Source organism: Podarcis raffonei, chromosome 3, assembly GCF_027172205.1.
Source record: "Podarcis raffonei isolate rPodRaf1 chromosome 3, rPodRaf1.pri, whole genome shotgun sequence".
NCBI classification, from domain to species: Eukaryota; Metazoa; Chordata; class Lepidosauria; order Squamata; family Lacertidae; genus Podarcis; species Podarcis raffonei.
In genome coordinates this window covers 53,685,582-53,708,153 of record NC_070604.1, presented here as the reverse complement: position 1 = coordinate 53,708,153, position 22,572 = coordinate 53,685,582, and the positions used below count along the sequence as shown (strand labels likewise).

The 22,572-nt window shown below is 40.5% G+C and overlaps 1 long non-coding RNA gene across 1 annotated transcript; it reads left to right on the top strand.

Annotated features, from left to right (window-relative positions):
• The first annotated feature begins 167 nt into the window (after positions 1 to 167).
• LOC128410443 (uncharacterized) lies at positions 168 to 15,467 on the top strand. Its single transcript, XR_008329507.1, has 3 exons — positions 168 to 330; positions 8,641 to 8,751; positions 15,266 to 15,467. It is a non-coding gene; the product is annotated as an uncharacterized LOC128410443 (long non-coding RNA).
• The last annotated feature ends 7,105 nt before the right edge of the window (positions 15,468 to 22,572 follow it).

The following is a 22,572-nucleotide window of genomic DNA, read 5'->3' as shown; positions in this document are numbered from 1 at the left end:
AAGGCGGTTGGTGGAAGGCGGCGGCAGCGAATGAAGCTGCTTTCCTCCCTCAGCAGGCGCAATTTGGCGCGCGGGGAGGGGTGAAGGGGGCGGGGAAAGTGAGAAGGCAAGGTCCCCGTGAGCTTTGCGACAGAGTTCGTATAGAGATATATATGAAAACACATACACTGCTATACTGTATATAAAACGTAAAGTATAGAAAGAGCGGCCCCAGAGGCTGGAACCGTAACACACACAAGGCAAGGTGTGTGTCTGTGACGTCAGTCGCCTCCCCAAAGTCAGCGACATACTTTCCTGGCAGGGCGACAGGGAAACAAAGGTTCTGCCAAGGTACAGGACAAAGGGGCAAGCCTTTTTCCCAGAGTTCAATTGCTTACATATGGGAACACAGGTCCAAGAAGAAAAAGAGGAAAATATGTTTGTGCTGGGCATTGATTACTTACTGAGCCACATAGCACAAATGGAGATAGGTCTCTTTACTTTAAAAGTAAAATCCAGAGGGGGAACAGCAGGGTTTATACACAAACACCTTATAATAGATTTACTGTATAAGCTTTTGTGGACTACTCCCTTTTGTCGACACACACACAATCACAATCACTTTCTCCTTTTCTGATAAGCTTGTGACACAGGAATTTGGTCTGTTTTTCACAGGAAACAGATGCAATCTGCTGTTGCCAGTTTAATTTTCTTGCAGATCACAGTGCAACTCCCGGCCAGTCACACTTCCAGATTTTGCAGTGCTTCAGTGTGCAAAAAATACAATTTTTTTTCTCCTGAAAAATGCATTGAGAAGCATTGAAAATGTATTTTATGTAAAAAGGGCATATGAAATTCATACAAATGCAAATGCAGGCTTAAAAACAAAAATTAACACAAAATGAGAGAAAACATACCTGTGTTTGAGTGCTAGGAAAACCGAAACAGAACTGAATCAGGCTTATGTAGCACAAATGGTACAAGTAATGCACAATAAAGAAGAAGCGGTAGGCATGGGGGGAATCCCAATATTTGCAGAAGTACCAAAAAATTGGTTGGTGCGGGGAAATGCCCAGTATAGACTGGTTGTGTTTAGTAGGTAACGAATGCTGGTTGACTGTTGAGGCCAGGGCTAGAAACCTGAATAAGAGCACTCCACACTACAACATTTTGTTGCAGCCCCCACTTGTGCCAAAATAAATCTGTTAAGGTCTTATATTGCCAGAAAACTTTGTCAGTTTTTTAAAGAGATATTACATAACTTAAACAGTCCCACAAGGACAATGTAGGCAATATATCACCATGTACAAACAAGCCAAAAGCACAATACAAAGTCAGGTGTTTACTGATACATCAATATCCTGGTTTTTGCTATTTTTGTCTTGCCGTATTAATGCCAATTATTTAGAAATGTAGGTTCAAGAAGGATCATTTACAGAATACCATAAAAATATACCACACCCATTAAAAGCAATAAAAGGGCTGTTGTTCGTTTTGTAAGCAGAGTTACTGGGGAGAAATCACTTTTAAAAATAGGATTTGGTTAAGATATGCATGTGCATAGGGGTGTCATGTTAAATGTGTAACACATCTGCTATTTAGTTACACAAGTCTGGTCTGGGAGAAACTGAGTTCTTTAAAAATACTGTACTGAGAGAGACTTTTGTAAAATTACACTTCCCATTGACTTATTGGGCAGAAAATATTGGTCACTTGTTGGATTAGGAAACTAGTCTGATGAGAGGGAGAATTCTATGCTGCTCTAATATGATTGACTGAAGGATATGTTGACTGAAATATAAAGAGGCCAAGGCCCATAGAGGAAGCTGTCCGTCCCCCTGCACAGCAACAAAAATTGTTAAAAACAAATAATTTAACCAACAGGAAAGCCTTTGTTTTCCGTTCTTCAAGATCCTCATGCTTTTCTCTCTCTCTCTGGCCAACGAAACCCCAAGCCACAAAAAATAAGCGGGGGCATGCTAAGCCAATCAGAACTATGCATTCTAAATTTATCAGTTTGGTCTTTCTAGTCTGCATTTTCCCTCCTTCGCTAGCTTGCAGCACCCTGTGTAAGTTTTCTTTGTGGAGGAGGACCTAGCAGCACATCTTTTCTTCATTGCTAAGGTGGGTTGTAAGGGGGAAAAGGACTCTTAAGAAACTATTTTTCCCATGGTGAGGAGAGAAGTGAGCATTCTGGAGACTGAAATGCATGGGAAATCCTTTGTGGCTAGGATGGGTAGTAATCCTAAACACTCTGGGTTGTATTATACTAAGTCCTACCCATTGAAAATAATAAATCTAAGTTAGTCATGTCTATTAACTTCAATGGGTTTACTCTTGAGTAGGTCTAGCATTGAATACTACCCACTTATGTCAAAATACATGTATATGTGTGTGAATAATGATAATGAGATGGAGGGTGAAGAAGAGAGAAGTTAGTCTCCCCAATTTCAACATACATCTCTTGTGTTTCAAGTTTTTTAAGGCAAGTGAGTAGACCCTATCTTCCATGACAGTGAGACAATGGGTATCTTATTAACTCCCTGCTTTTTAAATCACTGTCACTGTGGACAAATGGAAGGCAAAGAACAGAGTTCCAATTACAATAGTTTGTCTATATTCATGTTTCCAACTGAGAGACACTTGATTTCCACATCTGTTACAATCCTACCACCCACATGGCTACTCTCAAATGGGAACAGAAAGTGAAGGCAAAGTCGCTTTTTAATCTCTTCTGAACTCTATGGAGGAAATTAAGGCTATACCCACATACCTGGGAGTAAGTCCCAATTAACTTACTGGAACTTGCTTCGTCTTTTTATTCCTTTTCAAAAAGCATTTTTTTAAAACTAGCCATATAACCCAAATAACAAAATAGAACTTCATGAAACAAACACATAAAAATTAAACCAAACCATACCAAGGTGGGCATGGAATGTTCACAATAATAAATATTAAATCTGGTTATCTGGATATTTGCAGTGTGATACAGATAGGTAAACAGAGAATATCATCAGAAGAAATAAGAGAACAAGAGGTGTGGTGCACATGACTTGCAAGATATACAGAAACATAAACCTGTGATTGAAACCATCAGAGGCACGAGGAATACCAAGAATAAAAGGTTCTATATTACATAAAGAAGAAAAAAAATCAAGCAGTTAGCTATTGCTTGTCCCAAATCTAATGGGACTTACTTCTGAGTAGACATAGGGTTGCACTGTTTACAGAGCAAGACAAATCAGTTCCAAGTTCTCCATGATTGTTATCATGAGGTGTTGGCCACTGGTTGGCACACTTTTAAAAGTGATTAGTCAAAGTAGGGCTTGAGACCCAAAGCCTTTCCTGTTGCCAGCCTCCACAACTTCAGCTCACTCAGGTAGACTGCCTCTGAAACTTTGAGTTCCCTATAGCCATCTTTCCTCCATCCATGTTCAGAGGAAGTCTATGTCTGAATTTGCTGAAAGAGATAACAGACTAGCATTATTGACTTCAAACCCAAGTGCATGCAAATGGTTTCAATTCATTGTGTATGTCACAATTTTTGTATTTGGGGCGGGGGGGTGTGAGGTGCCGGTACTCACTATGAAGTTGTTATAGTAAGTGCCACAGTAAGTGTGTGTGAGAGAGAATATATGAATAGACAAGAGAATGAATGGAGGGAGGACAGAGAGAAAAAGAGGCTTCCCTGCCTAGTTTTGGTATTGGACACACCTGCCAGATGGAGCCAATGCCAAATGTGGGCAAGAAAGCCCATTCCCTTTCTCTTTCTCTCCCCTCCTTTCATTCACTTTTGTATTCATGTATTTATTTTACACACACATGCTTCTGGGAGAATGTGACCCTCAACCCTAAGAAGGTTGCCCACTACTGGCATAAGGTATTGCAATAGGACTAAGAAAAGTATATACTGTAAAGCAATTCTGAGCATTTAGAGAAGAGAGAGTAAAAAGCAAATTATATGAGCAAATGCATAGCCGCAACTTCTTGTTTGCAGAAATAACAAGGCTGCAGAGACACTGAGTGGGGGACATTCCTCCTAAATTCATCACTTCTCCTCTAGCTCCTTTCCAGTTACAGAGCCTGCATGCGGGGTGGACTCAAGGCAGCTTACAGATAAGAACAAGGACTGCTAAAAACATGTGGGGAAAACAACATAATTAAAATACAATTAAAACTAAAGTGCATGGAGGTTGTGGGTTTGTAGGGAACAATCAACAGGCAAGGGTAAGTGTGTCTCAACCTTCTTTCTACATTAGCAATATAAAACGCATTTCAGGTTGAAAAGACCTTGGCTTCCCCCCTTCCCTCCCCTACCAATATTTATTTGGTATGGGGCACAAAGGAGAATGAGGGGGGGTACAGGGCATAGGCAGTGGAACAAATACATTTGGAGTAGAGAGTCCTAGCTGATTAAGTGTGGACAAAGTGCTTTGCAAGCAGGGGTGGCCAACTTAAAATACTGGGGGGGGGGGGTAGGTACACCATTTGAACGGCAATGTCCATCAACTTTGGTGGGGGGCAGCCCCCTCAAATATTTTATTGTAGGGGGGGCCAAGGGAACTGGGAATTGGCTTCTATGTTCGTGAGGGATATTGGAGTTGCTTATTTTTCTATGGAAGATTATTGACCTTTCAGAGCAGGCTCTCTGGAGGATGCAGGAAGCTGTGGTAGAAAGCAGGAAGTAAAAAGCCCTCTGTACATGTGATTTATTGTGTGTGACTCTTAGCATCTAATACTTTTTTGAGCACTATAATCTATTTCTCTTCTTTCTCTTCCATGCACAAACAATTAATTCCAACAAATAATTCATTTCAAGTTGATCTGTGTACAATAAGAATAAAACCAAGAACTGTAGCTAGAGCTTTAAACCATGTGACAATAAAAGCAAATGAGGGTTTTACTAAAACCATTGCAGTCTCAGGTGAGGTGAACCAATAAATTAGCAATTTTCTCTGAAAAACTAGGAGAGACTTAGAGTGCTGTTATTTTTTTTCTTTTTTCATTTCTCAATCCTATTGGCTTTCTGAACAAAATATGTCTTTCTTATCAAACTGCTAAACCATTTTTGCCCAAATTCTTTGAGAAAAACATCACCATACTCAAGACAGAATGGTTTTCAAACAGCAGAAGCCCCTTTACATATTTTATTATTTCATATTTTCTGCTTCAAATGGAGTAAATAAAAACTAAATTACAGATTTGCCTATTTGTCCATTCCTTTTAATATTTTAAACAGTCTTGACATATGAAAGTCAGTGATCATGAAAGGCAATGTACACCCTAGCTTTTAAAAAAAATGAACATGGATTGCTGCAGGAGCTACACATCGTTCTGATTCAAAGAGCACTTCCATTATTTTGTAAAGATTTCTTGACATATTTGACTGCTTGGCATCTAATTTTCACTGCATTAGAACAAATCATTCACCATCTCACTTTTTCTCAATTTTTTCCTGAATGTAAAAACAAAAAGCAATCAGTATTTGCCATATTTTTACACTAATTATTCTAGTAATTAATATTTTCCAGCAGGATGTGTACCAAGTACCAGTAGTCCTGAGCCATGGAAAGGTATCAAATTAGCTTGTTTTCATTTATGACTCCTGATTCAGATTCTCTAAAAGCTGGAAAATAAAACGATTTCTGAGTAGGTAGATAATACAAGCAGATTTATTTGTTGTGCAACCTCATCACCATTTGTTGCCCACTTAAATATAGTAAATCTCATATTTCTGCACACAATACAGTAGTAACACCCAAAATGAAATGTAAGTATTACATTGTGTTAATTATTTTTTAAAATAATGTTTGCCAGCTTAACACGCTTTTTGATGAACAAATCTCATTTATTTTAGCATATGCTATGTTATGACCACATTTTGAAAGGTGATGGGGAGAGGAAAAATAATTGTTTGCCCCCTAGAAACCAAGCAGATTCTACTCATTCTAGTTTGTTTATGCAAACTATTTTCACCCCACTATTCAGTCAGAAAATAACAGATTACAAAGGAATAAAAATAGCACAGCCCCTGCCCACAGACTCACAATCTGAAAAGACATGACACAAAAGGGATGTGGGGTGGGTGGGAAGGAAAACAAGCAAACCAAATTCTAATTCAGGCACCAAATTCCTAGTTTTAAAAGGTTCTTACAATGATGAGCTTGGATGGAAACAGGCTGCTCACAGTTTGTTTGTTTTGAAATGCCCTGCAAAGAATTTACAGTGACCCAGCCTTTGAGGAAGTGACTGTAATGCAGTTAGAACATTAAGAAGGACCCATCTTAGCCCAGTATCCTCACAGTGGCCATCAAGTTGCCTATATAGTGATTTTTTTAAACTATTGTGTGAGGTGGTACTTCCCTTTGTGCAAAAGCCTTCAACTTTCAGTTTTAATGCATGGACTTCTAGTATTTGAAAGAGGGAGAAAAACTTTTCTTCACACTGGGTATCAGGGTGGGGTCTTCTGGAGTCTTAACTAGAATCTGACAGCTTCATATCACTCCTACCCCAGCAGATGGGCTCATGGGACTTAGCTGATATTACACCCCCAGTGGATAATTGCCTCTGTGAGTTAATTAAAGCAGGGGACTGTTAGTGGTCATTTCCAATTGTTTCTTTGCAAATGTGCCTTGCCTTTGGTTCCTTTTAAATTTGACATCAAATCCATGTACCACTGGGATTGGTTCTGCTCAGAAGCTCAAGTGGAGCCAAACCCTGCCAAAAGGGCAGTTTGAACTTGGTGCTGATCAGCACTGACTTTAAATGCCACTGGGATCACCCGTACTCCCCAATGCTGCCAATTCCAGCAGGGTTTTCAGCCAGAGCCTATCAGTGATGACTGGAAGTCCTTGGAGTTTGACCCCAAAGGAAGGAAAGAAGCACAACTCTTTTCCTTTGAAGTATGCCATCTTCAACAGCAGAAAGTCAGTCGCTGGGGGCAAACAGCAAGGGAAGGTTATTGCCTTTATTCTATGTTTGTGGGTCTTGTATAGGGTGAGTCTTTTAAAAGAGGCCCCATGCAACATGTGTACTCTGTATCCACGGGGCCTCTTTTAAAGGACTCACCCTGTATAAGCACTGCTGGAAAGAGGGTGAACCTTTAAGCTAATGCAACTGAGCTATTATTGCATTCTGCTGGTTCAGCCCCTTGGGCCTGGAACAAAAGTGAGCATCGCAAAAGGCTTCAAATCAAGGTTCAAAATAAAGTCAGTCTAGGTCTCAAATCCAAGAAGCCAAGTTGCAAGGGGAAGCTAGATGGAAAAGGAGGAGGTGGTTGGCCACATTCACTCTTCCAGACTAAGACATGAGTGCTGTGCAAATGTTCTGTATGGCACTGCAAATGTGCTTGAAGATAGGTGTCAGGCACACCATATACAGGTCAGCTGTGGCCTGACAAATGTTCCTTGCTGCTCAGTTTGGGGTTACAGAAGACCTTGAGAGGTTCATACTGTGAGTGTAATTAAGATAGTATTGCAAAGAGAGAGAGAGAGAGAGACTGAGAGAGAGACTTCTAGCAATAACTTAAACAAACCTTAGTTACAACAAAATTGAGAATTAGATATAGATATTAGATATAATGTCTGAAAGGAATTACAACACAGATCAGACAATAAAAGTTTATTCACTAAACTGGCTAAAAGCTAATTTTCTGATTTGCTTTTTCACTGTTAAAGCTGCCTTAAGGTACTTCCAGCAGAGGATGCAATATGGTTAACAGGTCATTCAGATATTGCAAATGAGTCACTGGCAACAAGCTTTAATTTACAGGGTTAAATTAAATTAAATTTGGATTAAATAGGAGGAAACATAGACTAGTATTTTTTATGTCAGAAATATCATTTAGATACTGTGGGAAAAAATGCATGCATGAGGACCACCCATCCCACAACGAACACTCCTCTGAAAGCACCCTTATATTCTGACTATGAAGATACACAGCTGTTCCTACTGAAGTTAGTGTTAGCTGTAAACATCTTTTTAAACACTGTGGTCCAACATTTGCTGCCCACATGATAGACCACACAAAAGTGCCGACATCTGACGTAAGGTACGGCACACAGTCTAAGGTATTCCAGGTAATCCATGGGCAATAAATGCAAGAGTAAAAGGAAAGGAAGATAAGATTAAAAAGTCCAGCCTAATGTGAAAGTTTGGCATATTGTGCAAGTTTATTAAGAACAAATAATTGATAAATAGGGCCATATCCCTTAAAAGAGATACACTGTCAACTATAAAATGTTAATAATATTAACTGGGTGTTGTTTTTTTCTTTCCAATATTTGGTCCTAAGTTTAAACAAAAAGGGAAGGAAGAGAAAATTGAAGGCTACATGGTAGCCAAGCAATATGGAAGTCAAATATTTATGCTTTTTCCTCATCATAGCATTTAATTCATGCCTCTCTGGCTGGAGCAAACATTTTGCTGCTGCTTAGTGCCTGGGCTCCTGCTGCTAAGTAGTTTGAGGCAGAGGAAATGTATTTGCCTAAAAGTAAATAAGGATCTGGATGCTTATCTCTGTAAGAAAAATAACATTTAGCAAAAGAGACCAGAGCTTGCTTTGGGACGTTAAATCTCAGTTTAGGATCCTTAGAACAAGGATTGTTAACCTATGGTTCTCCAGATGTTGTTAGACTCTCATTAGCCTTATCCATTCTTCAGACTAGCTGAAGGTGGAGTGTTACAACAGCTGCAAAGCCCCAGGCTCTCTACTGTTGTCTAGAGTAGAAGTGAGTTTATCCTGAAATGAAAATGCTTTGCAAACAAGTCACAGTGAGTCAATTCTATTACTTCCTTTGGGCCAGACCATAAAAGGTCTCATAGTACCTGGAAAAGCTTCACTAGATGTCACAGTGAGAAAAACCAGTTCCAGAGTGTAGCTTGCCACATGCATGAAGCCAATGACATATTGGGACACCCCCAAGGTTATCATGGTGACCATTAAGTCCTGAGTCACCCCAAAAATAATAGCCTCAGCATAGCTGTTTATGCCTGACCCCTCCCCCCCAAGCAGTCAGGGAGTCCTCAACACTCGCTCTGAGACCATATCTGTCAGGCTGGGCAGTGAGGTGGGCAGTAAACCAGCAAAATGTGTTATAATGCCTAAAACCAGGTTGAGATACTCTATATTGCCAATCAAGTAGACAGAAAGCATGGGAGGAGATCCTATAAATTACAGTAACTCCCCTTCCCCAGTCCTCAAGTCTGTGTCTAGGCTGCCTTGAGTACCCGGGTGGGCACAGCAGGGTGAGATGAACTCCACCATGCTTGCTCACTTAGGCCTCAATGATACAAACCAGATCAGTCTCCTCATGTATGATCAAAACATGGATAAGGGAAGTCTTAATCAAAGCTGACCTGGCATTCAGTAGCTGCAGACCTAAAGGCTGGCTGCTAGAACAGGCATCCCCAGACTCGGCCCTCCAGCTGTTTTGGGACTGCAATTCCCATCATTCCTGACCACTGGGTCCTGTTAGCTAGGGATGATGGGAGTTGTAGTCCCAAAACAGATGGAGGGCCGAGTTTGGGGATGCCTATGCTAGAAGAACCAAACTTCCTCAGGCTGGAAAGGGGGCTGGCCCATGGCATAGCCACTTATTGTCTGTGCCATGAACCTGCTACATGGCTTGCCCCCTTTCCCACACCATATCTCCCAGTACCAAGGAACCACTGTAATTGCCTCCCTGCTTTGTTCTCTCCCCAGCTGATCTCACCCGTCATATGTATTGCTTCCCTGCCTCCAAATAACACAGCAATATATACACCAGGTTAAGCAAAGGCTAAAAAAGTCCACTCAAGCAGACACAAATAGGCGAGATAGCGTACCTCACACCAGCATAAGGCCTCCTTCATGATATATTAGGGAGGTGACCCATGCATCCTACCTCTGAAGTGGTTCATCCCCAAGGGGGAAAGGACACACTGGCATCATTCCCTTCAGGGCCAATGCTGCCTGGGGAGCTGTGTCAGCCCAGGAACAGATATATAGCCCCAGCTCCCCTGAAAGTCAAGTCCAGGTGGCATCTCAGTCAGTGGAGATGGGGCAAGCTTGTATCTGGGCTAGCGGTGGAAAAACTGGTGGTGGAAATGTAGCAAACTGTTGAAAGGTATTTATTTATCCACCCACTTTACCATCTGCCCCCGTGTCACACTGGAATGTGGACTCCAGAAGGTTGTCCGCAGAAAAAGGTGGTACTTGATCTGAAAAAGCTTCCCCAGCCTTGCATTTAACACACTGGGATTTATTTCTGAGTGCATCTGTATACGATAGCACTCTGTGAGATCCTTAAATCTACAAACATGATGATAGTATTAACTTGCATTCACCACAGAATGAGTACATCAACTGATTGCAGAATTCCATCAGATTATATTATCTATGTATATAAGATCACCTCTACCTGACAATCAAAAAACATCATACGTACCTGCCAAAAGTGTTTAGTGTTTTATATTTTAAAAATCCTTTTTTTTTTGTCCTGCTAGTAGTATTTCATACAGATTGGTGTATGATTAACAGAACTGCTAGCTGAGCAATGAGATTGCAAAATCTTAGTGATGCATGAAGCAGAAATACATCTGAGCTTTCAGTTTCCAAGCTGAGTCTGCAAAACTGATAGGCAGAAAACGTTTCCACCACAGTTGCTATGAAGTTCTTAAGATACAAGCCTAAAATACTAGAAGCTTGATTAATTTTAGTCATTACTCTAGCCAGAGCTGAAAAACAGAGGTAAATGAAGTAGGGACCTCCACATGACATTAATTACCCCTTTGTCTCATTTGGCTCCCTTCTGTGATATACTAGTTATACATTACTAGTCAAAATTGCTTCTATTAATATTATTTCCTGTGCTCTTTATTTTAATGCATTCAATTACCTGGCACAATGTGCTTTTGCTAAACAAAGTCAGAAATGTATTGTGTGCATCTACAACCTAGCTATACCCAGTGAGCTGCTGCAGGGGTTAGGTGAAAGACCTGGGGTTTGTGTGCAGATGTGACTCACCTTCGTGCAATTGGAGCAGTGTGTCGTGTCAATTTTTAGTCCTTCAGGAAGACTATATGCTGAAATACATTGGACATAACTGATATATAAAAACAGTTAGACATTACCTCTTTTTTTCCCTCACATACTGTTGTGAGTTGGTGTGTATGCCTGAGTCCCTTCTAATTCATGTACCCAGCAAGGGTTAAAATCTTGTTGTTTAGTCATTTAGTCGTGTCCGACTCTTCGTGACCCCATGGACCAGAGCACGCCAGGCACTCCTGTCTTCCACTGCCTCCCGCAGTTTGGTCAAACTCATGTTCGTAGCTTCGAGAACACTATCCAACCATCTCGTCCTCTGTCGTCCCCTTCTCCTTGTGCCCTCCATCTTTCCCAACATCAGGGTCTTTCCCAGGGAGTCTTCTCTTCTCATGAGGTGGCCAAAGTATTGGAGCCTCAGCTTCACGATCTGTCCTTCCAGTGAGCACTCAGGGCTGATTTCCTTCAGAATGGAGAGGTTTGATCTTCTTGCAGTCCATGGGACTCTCGAGAGTCTCCTCCAGCACCATAATTCAAAAGCATCAATTCTTCGGCGATCAGCCTTCTTTATGGTCCAGCTCTCACTTCCATACATCACTACTGGGAAAACCATAGCTTTAACTTTAACTTTAAAATCTAATGGAGGATTAAAGTGTTGGAATAACAAGGCCAGCTTCTTGGTAATGGCCCTCAGTTTGGGTCTTTAGTATGTATCTTTAATAAGTTGCTCTGGGCCAGAGGGAAGATGCGTGGGTCCCCTCCCTCACCTGGCTGGTAGTAAGAAAGACTGTGTGTGTGTGTGTGTGTGTGTGTGAGAGAGAGAGAGAGAGAGAGAGAGAGAGAGAGAGAGAGAGCAGACAGAAGCCAGAGAGTGAGAGCCATGCCTGATTTCTGCTTGAATCCAAGGCTTTGGCTATTGGAGAAGCAAGACCTTCTGGGGTGTTAATGCTGTGAACCTCTCCATTGTAGGCTCAGGTTGTATATATATATCTGTAAATCAACCATATATCATAAAGACACCACAGCCTCCACTGCCCCTCATACCAAGGAAAGTGAACCCGAGTTATGCACCCCAAACCCCAAGAATTTTGCACTACTCATAGAGTCTGGGGTGCTGTGCAACAATTATACTGCATTACTGCAGCTGCCTTAGAAGACCACATGTTGGCTCTCTGAATTTCTAGTGTATTGATGTTCTCTAGGCCACAGAAAGGTTGTGCCATAATCAACTAATGCACTGAGAAACTTGCTTTATACCAAGTTATTTGGTCCATCTACCTCAGTATTTCCTGCACTGACTGGCAGCAGTCTTTAAGGTACTTTGTTGCTATTGCTGTCAGTCCCTCCAACATGTCAGTCTCTCTGAAAGTCTGCATTGGCTTCCATCAGTAAATAAATAATATTCAGAATAAAGGGGGGGAGCTATACTATAAGTTTGTAGTTTGGAACTACTTTCTTGAGTCTAGGTTGCCATTTTTTTCCAGGACACGTTCTCTTTTTCAGGAGTAAAATTTGAGGCAATTAGCATTTATTTGCTTTGAATGGCCATCACAGTGTCCTCTTTTTTGATCTTCAAAATATGGCAACCCTAAAAAATCTTGACAGCATTCTGAATTTCTATAGTCAGTATTATCCTTCCCTGCTATACCCATTCCTCAGTTCCATACCAAGTCCAGCCAGGCTTCCATTCAAATGAAGTACTGTAATAATACATTTTCAGCAGCCTTCACTTCTGTTTCATTACTTATGGAAGAGATGAGATGCTGAAGAATGATGCAATGTGGGTCTTTTCATCCCATCAGCTAATGCATACATCAGCTTCAAGGTCCGGACAGGCTGAGTACTTAGGAGAAAGTTTCAGTGCTGGTCATTCATCTGCTTATCTGCTAAGGCAGATAACTGAAGACAAACCATTCAGAAGCTTTAGTTTAGTCCATTAGGTGTTGAAGTATATTTTTGAAACTTATAAGCAATGTGCATGATCCAGCCAAACTAACTTCAGTGCTTTTAGATCTGATTGATTTTATAGAGAATATAAGCAGATACTAAACATTTTCCCCTTCAAACCAAGAGGAGTTAATTAAAAGTGTGTAATTTTGACCTGGTTATGTCCAGTACTGTATAATTGAAATTGGCTGTGTTTCCTATGTAAGTAATATTTGAGATTCACTACCTTCAGGTAAGCATTCTATATACTCACTTTTTAACAAACTTAACAAGAGATGTACTGCATAATTACTTCTTAGACATTAACCTCAGCCTTTTCAAGCTTGTGAAATCCATAGCAGTCTTGCTGTGTGAGTGCGTGTGTGTGCTAACCTCTTCCCTACTTTGCTTTTTAACACATCTCCAAATTGCTCTGTTTAGTTTCTGCTAGCTTCAGTAATTTATACTACATATGCTTACTGCTCATTGCATAATATAGCCTGTGATCTGTTTATTTTTAGGCACAAGCCCTGTCAAGTTACCAACAAACAAACTTGCCTGTGAAATGAATGCTTGCAATAATTTGTGCTTTGCGTTTTTTTAAAAAAAGTTTGTTTTAAGGTTTAGCTGAGTGCACTATGGATTTGTTTAAAAGTCTCCAGTACCTACTTTGACACAGTCGCTGCAGGCAAACAAAAACAGAAGTTACAACATAGTTCAATATTATGTATTATGTAGCACAGAAAACTTCAGCCTAAAAGGGTGAACCTAGGACAGAGACCAACTTTGACCAATGAGTTGACTTTACAACAATGTTAACCCTTTAAAAAAAAACCCTCCTTCAAAAGACTCACAAAAGCAGTTATGCTGAAAATTCTCTGCTGAAGTTAATTTTATGTGCATCATAAACAGTTCACTTTATTACTTTATTGACTTTGGGCTAACCCTTCTTGAACATGTGCGGCTTTAAAAAAAAAGCAGTAAAATTGCCATCTGCTGAGAGATCTATAATTGTTGCAGAATTCAATTTGCTTTCTTACTTCTCTCTGGTAAAATCAGCAAACACTATCCTTAGATGACAGGAAACAATCTGGTATTTGCTTTTGCTTTTTTGTTGTTGAAAAAAACAAGTTACAGTACTCAGAGCAAGACAATAGATGCTATCTCTGTTAGAGGCAATCAGTCAAGAAGCACATGAGAGACAGGTTACCTGAGCAATTGAAGTTTAGTTTCAGAATCATGGCATTTCAGAACTTAGCTTGTCATTGTTGGTGGTTCCAATTTCTTTCTCCAGCATAAACCACCCCAGTTAAATTATTGCCTGCATTCATTTCTGAAAATAATTTTGTGCTATGAGAATATGTGCAGCGCCAGATTAGGGTGGTGTGGGTGGTTCCCTCCCACAGGGCGCTAAGACAAAGGGGCACATAGTAGTAATAATAGTAATAATAATAATAATAATAATAATAATAATAATACCTATATTTATACAGGTACCTACTCAAAGTTAGGGGATGCCAAATTTTGTCATTGCTCAGGGTGCCACATTACCTAGGTCCGTCTCTGATCTGTGGTGGTCGTTTAATGGAAGGCTGTATAAGCATCTGGGTTTGATTTTTATGTATCAGATGCTGCTTCCATCCTGTGAGAAACAATCAAATGCAACATTGCCAGTAGTGCACATATGTGGGGGGAAATGCATGTTAAAGTTACTTACGAATACCTCAAGGAAGAATAGCTGAGACACAGTATTCCATGTAGCAGAAGAACAAAAAATGGGCATTGCTAAAATGGGCCACCCTGCAGTCACAGTCTCTTGAACACAAATGCACACACAACCAAACACACACACTACAACACCCCTGCAGGCCACTCTCTCTCTAAGCACGCACCTTTCCAGCAAACAACACTGCAGTGGGAATTATATTTGTGCTCTCTGTGCTACAGAGACCAATCCTCTCAGCCCACAGCTGTGATAGGGAACATGATGGGGGCTGGCAGATCACTTGTAATGGCTTGGTGAGCCTGGATGTAGTCCACAGGTTCAGCACACTTGCTCCAGTTATCCCCCCCCCCACAAAAACATACTTGGTGCAAGTAAATTAATGGGTCTGAAACCCAAATAATTATATTTGATAATGGTTATAATTTACAACAAAATGTGGATTTCTTTCCCAGGCAGCTTAAAATGCAATTTAAAACACTTTATCAGACTGTTTGCTGCGTAGAGTCCGTCCCCCCCGAGGGCAAATCTAATAGTTTAAACTTGAGACAGAAACTTCCGTTTTCTGGACAGGATCAAACTATCATCAAAATCAACCATCCATTATTTTTCAGAGGCACCTTCTCTTTTGATGTCAGAGCAACAATATGACAAAACCATCAGACCTGAAGAAGAAGCAGCAGTTTATCTGATTTTTTTGCCTTAAAAACCCCCACAACTAGTAGTGTTCAGAAATGTTAAACAACTGGACGATGTAGTTAAAGAGGCTGTATTTGCATGTAGCAATAATAAAGCAATAAATTTAGCCTAATAAACTATGTCATTGACACAGTCTGTGCTCAGTATAAAGTACTTTAAGAAAGATAATTTCTATTTGTCACTGAACTTCTGTTACTTGCATAAATATATTTATTTTGACCTAGACAGGTTAAACACAATGCCTACCTTTAAAAAAAAAATGGCAACCCCTAATTAACATATTATTATTATCAATGCTTTTTTGTGGGGAGAAATGGTGCTGACACACACCATGAAGTTGTTACAGTAAGTGCATACAGCGGTACCTTGGTTCTCAAATGCCTTGGTACTCAAACAACTTAGAACCCAAACACTGCAAACCCGGAAGTAAAGTAAGTGTAGTAAAAGATAGTTCCTGTCTGAAATGTAACAGAAGAAAGTTCCAAAGGGTAGGTGTCACTACACTAAAGAACTAATTCCTAAACCTTGCAGAATCGACCTCCTGAAGAGATGGTATCTGCAAGAGGCCCTCTTTTTTATCAAAGCATTTACACAGTACACAACATGATCTATCCAAGGTTAGGACTGCTTCTTCTAAGATAAAAAAATCATGTGGCATCTTTGGGAGATCAATATGACTTTGCAATCTTATTGTTCTCTCTGGTAACTGCTATTTTCTTCACAGCCTGAATTACATTTCATAAGCTCTCTGAAAATAGGGAATGCTTTAGATCTGTGCAAAAAACATTCCCCCAAAATATGTTTACTGTTTACATGGAAAGGACTTCTTTCCCTTTCCTCCCATTATCATTTTCAGAGAACTTGGTTCTACCTGCACTATACATTTATAAAGCAGAATCATGCCATTTTAAACAGCCACAGCTCTCCCCTCCCCCTCACAGAACTACAACAAATGGATGTAGTCAATTCCTCTTCCCAGGGAACTCTGGGAATTCGAGCCCTGTGAAGGCAATAGGTGTCTCCTAACAGCTCTTGGCACCTTTAACAAACCATTGTTCCCAGGATTCCTATGAATGTTTAAAGGGATATGATGGTGTTTTAAAAGTATAACCTTCATAGAATCCTAATCTGTCGTTTCTGTCCATAAAACGCACCAAATCATGTATGGGTAGGAGAAGCCTCATTCTTTGGTGAGTTTCTTTGCAATTAACATCCAAATAAGCAAAAGAAAAACTAAGGGGCAGTATCCAACTAAACAGTTCTTCTAGTGCAAGGATCTTTCTCCAATGGAACTTCTGCACCTCCTCCTCCTCCTCCCGCCATGTGCTTCTAGGCAGCCTATAAATTTGCTCAAGAGAGTTGGGGGAAATCCTAACACAGATTAGAACTCACACAGAGCTGCTTAGCTGGGTATCACCCCAAATGTTTTAGACAATGAGCTGAGCATTAAACAGGACATTTAAGGAAGATTTCCACAGTAAGATTGTCACTTTTGCACTCTTTCATTACTGTGTGTTCCCATCGCCAAGTTATTTCGAGACCTAGCTGCTCCTATTTGTATTATTCATATAAATGTCTAATCCTTTTTCAAAATCCCACTAAGCTCTTTGCATTACTAAGCTTATCATGAATCTGGATCCAGTACTGCTCACACATCAACCAAAGACCCACAGGAATAATCTGCTTTGCCACATGAATCCTTCATACTTGTAAACTACAGGAGCAAGCGAAGTTTAGGCTACAGGAAACAAACGAATCTAAACTAGATCTATTAACAGCACTACTTGGCTTGGGACAAGCATCCTTGAAACAAACAAACAAACAAACAAACCATTCTGTAACATTGATGTGGCACATTAGTAGCAACACTCGGTGTTGTTTCTTCAATTTTCAAATCTCAAGAGCTCAAAGCAGAAAAGTTGAACAACTTAAAAGCATGATCCTAGAAAGTCCTTTCACAAAGGTTTTGGAAAACAGACCACAGGAAAAGCAGTCTCAAATAATAAGTTAAACAATCCTGCAACGACCACTTGAGTTTCCACCCCCCCTACCTTGGAAGTGGGGTATTAGGCATCAGGGTCCAGATAACACAAAATGTTAATGTCCAAAGAGGACAGAGGCATCTCTTCATTTGGACAAATGCTGCCAACATCTCCTCCTCTCATAACAAGCACGAACCTTGGTTTACCACTCATGGCTTGTTTGGAGATGAACAAACCATGAGTCTGAGTTTGCCCATCACAAGAAGTCAGCCTCTGGTGTTTTCCCTTCCCCAGGCAGCTTATTTGCTCCAAGAGTGGGGAAGGGGCAGTGTGTTCACACATGCTAAACCACAGTTTAATTAATGTTACATTTCAACACGGTGTGTGAACCAGGCCTTTCACGCTCATAATACACAAAAAATAAATGAAAAGATTTGGGAAAGTACTCCTTCATGCAACACTTAATTAACTTATAGAACTTGTTGACACAAGATGGAGTGAAGGTCCCTAGGTTAGTATCAAACTAAGTTAAACGTGTGATCGGATGTAAATTGTAAGTGGTCCTTCCAATACCAACCTCAGGCCAGAGCCCAAATGCAGCCCTCTGGGTCTCTGTATCTGACCCTCAGGCCACACCCCTTCTCAGCCTCTCCCAAGGCCACACCCCCTTCTCAGTAACTTATCCTCTCCAGGCCACACCTCTCGCCAGCCCTTCTTGACTGTTTTTTCCTAGCTAGAATGTGCCCTTGAACTCTGATAACCCCTCTTAGTTGTCTGGATAGAGGCTAGAGAGAGGTGTGTGCAGAAACTAGCCTATCAAAGTTAAGATGTACCTTTGTTACTTCTCCCACTTTTGTCTCTGGCCTCGCCCCCCACTGGCAACTTGGAAGGTTGCCCAGAAGGTAATGAAAAAGGTTTGCCACCATTGCAGAAGAGGGTGGATTGTTAACAAGGAAGCACAGAGGACGAGGGATGAAAATAACTGCAAACAGGAAGAAGGTCCATTACCTTCATGCTCTGTGTTCTGGCTTCTGTTGGAATCAGGATGCTTCGTTAGAAGGGCCTTTGATATACAGGATGCTGCCTTAGAAGCAGTGTTTTTAGTGTTATGTTCCCACTTTACAAAATAAACATTGCTCACATGAGTGAGATGTAGGAGCTAGCCAGTGGTATGTTTGGGTAGGATTTGGACAGAAGTCTTGAGTTCTACTTAGCAGAATGAACAAAGCTGGCTTACCACACGTTGAATTAAGTAATACACATGCCCTGAAGGACCACTTGTTCCTGCATTGTTCTGTAAGATCAGTTAGATAATATGGGCAAAAATTATTCATGTCCCTGCACCCTACAAAATATCATGAGCGAGGGAGGGAGAATTCGGAAAATAAGGATTTTCCACCATTGCCTTTGGAATGCTCTTCCGTCTGTCATAAATGAAGCATCTCCAATTACTTGCTTTTGACACTGTAAAGACATATCTTTTTGCACATGCCTTCCTTGATCCATGAAACTGCATGCTGTATAACTGGATTCCTGTTTTTATTTATTTATTTATTTATTGCCAATTATTTTTATTGATTTTTCAAATTGTTTTTATTTCTTTTCTAAATGGCTTAGAAATTTTAAATGGCTGAGAAAAGGAAGAAAATACGGGTGCCCTGTAAGACTAGTAACTTCCGTGTCTTAAATGAGCTAAATTGCACCAGTAGCACCAGCTCTGAAAGAGGACCTTTAAAAAATATGTTCTGTATATAATTGGTTCTATTGTCTTTATGTTCTAGCAATAGAAAGGCAAAGACATAGATCAAACTTGAGGCTTACACTTCCTGGACAAAATCAAACCCTCAGATTTGGGATTTAAGCTTTCTTCATTCTGCACTGGGCAGCAGCGGTTCCTCTCTAATGATGACTCACTGCTCTTTCTATTTTCAATCTATTCCAAGCTGTACCACAATAGTACTGCAAGTTCTGTTGATTTAGCATTTAAGGTTAAAAGTTTACCCTATTTATTTTTCCCTTCCCCTGTTCATAGAACAACAAAACCTTTCTGTAACTTTCAGTGACATTGCCTGATAAAGCTAGCACTGAATAAATTATATTCATCAGAAGTTTGTTTAGCATGAAAATATTCAAATGAAATGCATTTTTTCAGACATAAACCATTTGCTAGTTGCTCCACTGCATTGTAGTTCACACATACAAAAGTGTCAAGAGTTGTGATTAACATACAGCACACCCACAATAAGCAAAGTACCGTATTTTTCGCCCTATAGGACACACTTTTTCCCCTCCAAAAATGAAGGGGAAATTTGTGTGCGTCCTATGGGGCGAATGCAGGCTTTCGCTGAAGCCTGGAGAGCGAGAGGGGTCGGTGCGCACCGACCCCTCTCGCTCTCCAGGCTTCGGGCAGATATCCGCAAGCCTGGGGAGCCCGTGGGAGTTCCCGCTGGGCTCCCCAGGCTTGCGGATAGCAGACTGTTCTGGGGGCTGGGGTCGGGGGAAGCTCAGGTTTCCCCCGCCCCAGCCCCACACCTGGGGGGAGGGGGAATATATTTTTTTTCTTTATTCCCCCCCCCCAAAAAAAACTAGGTGCGCCCTATGGGCCGGTGCGCCCTATAGGGCGAAAAATACGGTAGAAGGAGGAAACATTTAGCATTGCAGCTGCTTCACTTCTTAAAAAGCAAATAAACCAAACCAAAGTGTAAGCCACCTGCTTTAGGATAATGCATTAAAGTCAAATATTTTAGCTGCTTACAAATTAAAAATATTTATATCTAATCAACATCCATTATTCAAACTTAAACATATTCTGTCCAGGAGAAATGTAAGCACAATCCAGTTCATCACAAGCACGTCCAAGTCTTTTATTCTAGTTCATTCAACAAGCACATTCAACACTGCTCATAAAGCCTTATTCATAATCCCCACATGCGTCCCCTTTGTGACTTCACCAGCAAAGTAAAAGCTCTCTATTCAAGAAACTTAATAGTGGAGAAAAATCATTCCCGCTATAATACACATCACAAGAGGAAACTTGTCCAAAGGCGTTGTCAAATGGAAGCTGGAATAGTTTCTGATATTATGCTGCTACTCAACATAGCCTAAGCACAAAGAAGTGCAATACACAATTCAAGAATTGTTATTGGCAATATCCTGCCTTAGTAAGAATGAACAAATTCCACTATTGCAGTTTTCCTCAATTTCTCATTTTTCCAGTTCAGTTTGTCAAATTTTTGTATTACTTTGCAGTCTTTCTCCCCACAATCCTCGTGAAAATTCAGCAGCATTTTACTGCGCTTTTCTCCTATTATAAGTATTTTTTGAACATCTCAAAATTTGAAGGAGTGCAAAGGATACCTATGATTTGTTTCAAGTATATATATTTTTGGCAAAAAGTGAATTAGGAACATAGGAAGATGCCTTATAGCCAGTCAGGCCAATGATCTATCTAAAACAGTGCAGCCTCACTGATTAGTATTAATACTCTAAGGTTTCATGCAGCTGTCACTCCCAACCGTAGCTGGAGATCTTGGGGGTTGAGCCTGGGCTTTTAGCATATAAAACAGATAGCCGACCACTATAGGCTATAGCCCTTCCCCTAAATTAGGTTCTCATTAAAATGCAATCCCCCATTCCTATGCCTTAAACAATTAACAAATAAAAAACAAGTGCATCAAGGTTCTGGACTGTACGTTATATTGTAGGGTGTTAGATATTATAAAAATGAGGATATCCAATATTTCATTTTTAGAAAATTTGGGTCGAGCCACTATTAGTCCCTATAAAGGTAGACCCATTTAATCAACATGGCTAACATAGGCCCATTCATTTCAATGGGTCTGCTCAACCCATGCTAATGATCAAAGTATTTAATAGCAATAAAAAGTCAGATTCATCAGGGCATGGAAGCTCAGAGATTAGGAGAAAAAATTAAAAGACAACGTTCATGTTGCTTTCTAGGTTTCCTCCCCCTTCAGAACCAAGGTTAGAAAGAGTAAGACGCTCTCTTGTATCATTGCAATCTAAGGGCAAGCAAGCTGTTACCTTGTTAGGAGCCTGAAAGTTTGTCTATGCATATTCCTTAGGAACAATTCCCATTGAAATCCATGGTGCTAAGTCCCGATATCGTTGGGTTTAGTAAATATAAATGGCTAAAAAGAACCAGTTTTCAGTTTTAAGATATTGAAAGGAAAAGCTCCCCGCAGCCCATTTTTGTGAGGCTATTTAATATTCTACCTAATAACCTGCCATGATTTATTGCTGTTGCAAAATGAGTTTTAATGAGACTTCAACTTGAGCACTTAAAGAAATTAAAAGCTTATTACTGTTTTATTAGCACACCAGGAGTTTAATTGATGTGCCTTAGGGATTTTTTTTTTGTATTATATGTACGGAAATTAGATAATTGAAGTACTACAAGCAAGAAATATTATGTGAAAAGCTGCACGGCTGACTGAGATGCTCAACTGGTCTTTTTTATTTTTAAAAAAACAGTCAACTGTACTTTCAAATTATGTATTAAGCGCTGCTAGTACTTCACCTGCAAAGTACCAAAAGTGACATAGCTGCTACTGGCCCCTACGGTTTAAAGGAGCCAATATCTATTCTCCCAAGATGTTTACTACCCTTCATTTGAGAAGATCACTTAGCTTTAGGAAGAAAGCATCTCAACACAGAACACCAGAACAAAGACAAAGATCTGCATAATATTTACATGTGCTAATTCATATTGGTGGCTTCGAATGTAGCGTGAGTGGACATCCACTTGCAGAACAGGGCTTTTCCTTCCCTTTGCAGCCTCCCTATATCCCCTAAAATCACCCAGTAACCTTGGGCCAGCCATTGCCTTCGAGCCTAACCACCCTATGATGTGGGGATAAAATGGTGGAAGAGAGAACCTTGAGCTCCTCAGAGGAAAGGTTGGTGTGACAGAAAGCTCAGGTAGGCCAGAGTCTGGAAGTTTGCAGAGTGCTGGGCTGGAAACCTCACTCTGATTGGCTGCAGGTACAGCTAGCCAGAGGGGGCGGAGACAGCACTTTGGGGGGCAGGGAGAAACAGTTGAGAGTTGGGTCCCTGGCGTTCAGCTGGTTAGGAGTATAGCCTCTGAGCTGTGTGTAATTCGCCCTGAGGGAAGATTTTCAGCCAGAGAAGGAAGTGTCCGAGCTGGGTGTCTTCTAAGGGGCTGGTGTCTTCTAAGAGCATACAGACAAGGGAGAACTAGGAAGCTGAATTTGAGAAAG